We start from the raw sequence: 4986 nt of genomic DNA on the forward strand, positions 1-4986 counted from the left end.
TCCTGAACTAAAAGTATTACATTCTCTGCTGATTTACTTTAATCATCCTCAACATGTACTGTGACAACAATTAAGATATGTAGTCCATATACTTTATTTTTATACATTATGTGTTTTGATGGCTTTGCTGAGTGTAGAAAAGCTGATTGCACCCCCCCCCCCCCCTAAACAAAAAACAGTGAGATACAGTACATGCTGCTTCACTTCACACTTTATTTTCACAGTAATTGGGGTTTAGAGGCCTCATGGCTTTTGCCACCCCAGACAACACTGTGCTCTCTTCCTGTCAAACAAGTGTTTCTCACTAATGCACTTCTGCAGCCAGAAGTGCTGAAGACAATGTTCCCTTTTCTGAACACTAATGCTGCATATTTAAAAATAGCATGAAAACAGCAGAATATCACATTTTACAGCCTGGTAAAAAAAAGAAGTAATATTGATAGCACATTTGTTTCTTGGCCCACACTGTACAGGGGCGACATTTCTTACAACTCATCAACTGTTTTGATTAAACTAAGGCTGAGAGTTATTCATACATTCACACAATTAATGGCGCTTAGTTGATTGACAGGTGGATGCGTTTTATCTTTTTGTCAGGAAGCTAAATGCTCGACTCAACTCCAGCTTTTTGCTTGTTTTAAAGATTGATTGAGAGTATGGTTGAGACAGCTTTTCCAATATGGTGGCCACCATCTTTGGGCTTCAAACACCTCTTCAGAAACCAATGGGTGATGTCACTGAGACCACATCTACGTTATATACAGTCTATATTTTGAACTTGCCTTTCTTTGAGGATCTTGCCTCTTTATTTTCTTGGTTGGTCTGACTTCTAAAGTAGTTCCTGACTATGGGCTGTTAGTTGATTTACATTGATTAAGACTAGTCCTCTTTGTTTGACCTTTCCTACCTTGGAGTCTGCATTTGGGTCCTATCTCCTATTGCCTCATACACACAGCATTTCATTTCACATGTTAATATACTATCACAGTTAATGTATGTTTTCCACATTGTATGAATCTAGAGAGGCTCAGAATTGTTTCTTGGGAAGCTGTAATACCTTCATTCAGATTTATTTTTAAAAGCCTGTGGTTTAACTCATAGTTTGGCTGACACCAAACTCTGCTGTTATTTCCTGTCAAACAAGTAAGGTGTGCATCCCTCACACATTAACTGCAACACAGAGGTATCAAACTCTATATAAGGCTATAAGAGAAACTGACTGTCAAATACATCTTTAAAGGCCCCTACAGCATGAATCCCCAACATCTTTTTTTGGCTAAGAAGACATTGAGCCAGACAAGCCATGCAAAAGCTCAAAGCATTGTAATACTGTATGACACAAGATCATGTCCAGCTGCCTCCTCACTCTATCTGGTGGCAGCATACAAGACATTTGGCTCCGGCTCTCTTCTTTTGGCTTGAGATCGAAATGTCACTGCTGCGTAGTTCAGTTCATCAGAGGTCACATTCTGTAAAGAGAATATTTACAGTCATAATGTGTTCACTTGAAATGACTTTTATTCCCAGAAGAGACCAACATATTCTGGATCTTTAAGCAGATGGTTGTTGGTAATTTATAAGACCTTTGATTTAAAAATAGTTCAACTCTCTTAAAATACTTCCAACAGTTATCAAAGCCAGAGAAATCCTTAGTTTAATAGTTGTAACAGGTCGTGTCTTGTCGGGACAACAGGTTTATTGTTGCCTTGGAAACATCAGATGTTATGTCAAAGACTGCTGCAAAAGGAAGCAGGAGCTGCTACTAAAAGTTGTTGTATTGTTTCTGCATGTGCTGCTGTGATAAAAATGTAATGTATATTATACTTGGATACATTAACTCATCGATCAACATATTCTCTTTCTCAGGCTAGTTTTGTCCGCTTGTCTTTAGTATGGTCAACTCTGAATCTTCGGGGCAAGTAACAGAGAGAATCACTCCCATGATTCCCCGCCAGCCTCGACATCATCTTTTATTTTTGTTTTACATGAGAGCCCCCTGGTGGCAGAATTTACATACTGTTCCTTTAATGCACATGGACAAGAAGTATGTAAGTCTATCAATACACAAATATTTCAGGAACACATTAAATTAACACCAATGAATATCATGTCATTATTCTTCAATCACAAACTGTGTTAAAGTAAATTGAGTTGTATTTACCTCAGTGTGTCCTGGATTCTGTCTTTCTTCAGCAGCTGAGTGACAAAATAAAACATCTTGGTTAGAGGATAGGGTTCATTGAACGTTGTCTTTGGTAAACTTAAAGACCATAAATGCAATAATAAGTACATTATAACATACCTGTCTGAAGTTTCCTAATTTTAGCACCCAGACCAATGGCCACCATGACAAGCAAAAGAGTCAAAGCACCCAGGATCATGCTCACCAGAGTCGCTGCTCCACCACACTCTTCAACAAGAAAGATCATTGTGTCAGAATACATTTTCCTTTTTGAGACTTTAAAACCTGACAGGATCAAACTAAATTATTTAACTTATTTGAAGATATAAGAAGTCTGTGCATCATAGAAATAATAATAAAAATCAAACTTGTAAGGTTACTGTCCGTTCTGTCCACGTCTTCATCTGCCTCGTTGCTTCCTATTAAACATATTTAAAGAAGCTTAGGTCTTTAGTTGCTGTTCCATTAGACTCTTCTACAGAGACAGATCATTGCTTCAGACTCTGTTTTCCTTTTGGAGACTCCAAATTCAGCTAGCTTTTTAACATGAAGGATTTAAAATGTCAGAAGTCTGTTCAATAAAGAAAACTTTTGGAGAATATTACTTGTAGAGTTGTTGTTCATGTTGTTATGAACGTCACTGCTGCCTATTAGAGAAGGATTTAATCTTAACTGATTTACATCAAAATATAAAAGACAATTTGATGATAGAAGGTGTTTCAAGATAATTTACGACTGTTTTAAAAACATAAGCAGAAAATAACAATGTGATAATGGGAACAGAGAGAAGAAAAACACTTTAAAATAATCTTACCTTTGATCTTAAGATGTATCGTAGTAAGAAATGGACGTCCATCTTTGTTAAATCCACAGTAATAAATTCCAGAGTCGTTTAATTCCACTGAACGGACTTTGAGAAAGATAGTAGAGGTATTGGACGACATAGTGAACTTATGATTACTGAATCTATCACGATATGTCACTGTGCTGTTATGACTGGTCATAGTAGAGACACATTGGATGTCGGTTCCTTTGACTAGTTTAAGCCAATATCTGACTCTTACTATTTTGTCCAGGCCGGAGCACATCAGTGTGACATCTTCACCAGACTGGACCTCCACAGTCTGAGACTCAGAACCTGAGACAGAGATCCAACCTGGAACAAAAAGACGAGTGACCGAGATATTAAGAGTCAGAACCTGAAGGTAAAACACTTCTCTTCACATGAGTTAACAAATATGAGATAAGTGGATAAGATGCATTTAATGCAGATGAATCAAACAATATTAAACATATCAATGAAGTCACAAATGATGAAACACTTACTGAGGCTGCAGAGAAGGAAAGCTTTTATCAGCGCTTGGTTCATCGTTGTGCGTATGACTGTGGCTTTGAAGTGTCCGTAATTTTGAAGAGAGCAGCAGAAAAGAGAACAATAGGGCAAAAAGGAGGGGTGTTTGATGTCACTTATCCTGTTCCAGTATGTGATGTCAAACATGCTGCAAGTAAAGTAAGTCAAGACACAGACACTGAGTTGTTCAGAGCTCCGCCCTTCAACATTTTTCAAAAATGCTGTTTCAAATGATTCCCTCACCAAAGTTCAAACATATAACACTCTGTGCACAGATAGAGAAAGGTGTTTAACTTTAAATGAAATGTACTCATCAGGAAAACATTGTCAGAAGTATGTCTTTAATCTTGAGAAGTTGAAATGTGTTCATTTTTTTCAATAGTGGAAAAACCTCAGTTTTAGTTCCATGTTGCAGCGACTCTCACAATGTAACATACTCTGTTAGCTTTAGGTAATATAAGAGGAGGAGGAGTCTACAGTAATATGAACAGTTTTGACGTAATGTTCCTACATCATGTATTGTGTATCACATAGCTCTTTCATTCATGCTCAATCATTTTCATCGGCTGTTCACATCTATCCAATAGCACTGCTCCACTCCCTCATGGTTAGCCTATCATATTGCGGCTGTCTTTTTAAAAATGTGACTTTCTCTCTTCCACCAGATCATTCATGTCATTGTGACGTGTGTTTTTCCACCTCCACATCACCACCAAGTCTTCACAGTTTGGTCAGACACTTCATCCCATCAGCCTCAGATCACAGCATCACCCATCTTCCCCATCAACCCCAGTCTTCACAGTGTAATCAGCTACTTCATCCCATCAACAGCTGTGCAGCCATCATTTTCATTCACATGAAGACAGAAACAGACACATCTTGTGAGATTCAGTTGGTCAGTTTGTGTTAGGTGAGGGATGAAGGAGTTGGTTGAAATGTATATGACAGTGGAAATAGATGGGAAAGTCCCCTGCTGTGTTTTTTTCTGTCATTTGTTACCTCTAAAAAATGATGCATCCTTTAGCAGAGTAAATGTTTTGATATGAGACTGTACAAGAGTCACTTTGCAAAATGTCTTTTAAAAAGACAGAAGTGATGTTAGTATGAGCGTTGAGTCTGAAGTGTGACCTCTGATAGGAGGAGCTGTGATACAGTTTGATGTTTGTTCATCACTGACTAGATTCTCACCTCTCATGTCTTTGAACGTGACTTTAAAAATATCTTCACTTCTTCAAGTCTTCATGTTCTTTGGGAACACGACGCCTGTTGGGTGTGGTCATGATGCAGGGGATTTTGTACCTTCTGTGTTTTAATGACTTTACTACAAATGTAGAGATGCTTATTGTTTTGTACAACCAACAAAAGACAGTCAGCCATTTGCTGCTTCATTTCACACTTTATTCTCAAAGAGGTTGGAGTCCACAGGCCTCGTGGTTTTTGTCACCTCAGACCA

At 38.0% G+C, this 4986-nt stretch overlaps 1 long non-coding RNA gene across 1 annotated transcript; it reads right to left on the minus strand.

The window, feature by feature from the left end:
- Positions 1-203: 203 nt before the first annotated feature.
- On the minus strand, positions 204-2920 carry LOC109992840 (uncharacterized). The gene is made up of 3 exons (XR_003806166.2): positions 2303-2920; positions 2162-2196; positions 204-1469 (listed from the first exon to the last, which is right to left on the minus strand). It is a non-coding gene; the product is annotated as an uncharacterized lncRNA (long non-coding RNA).
- Between the last annotated feature and the right edge of the window lie 2066 nt (positions 2921-4986).

This window comes from Labrus bergylta, chromosome 22 (genome assembly GCF_963930695.1).
Source record: "Labrus bergylta chromosome 22, fLabBer1.1, whole genome shotgun sequence".
In the NCBI taxonomy this organism is placed as follows: Eukaryota; Metazoa; Chordata; class Actinopteri; order Labriformes; family Labridae; genus Labrus; species Labrus bergylta.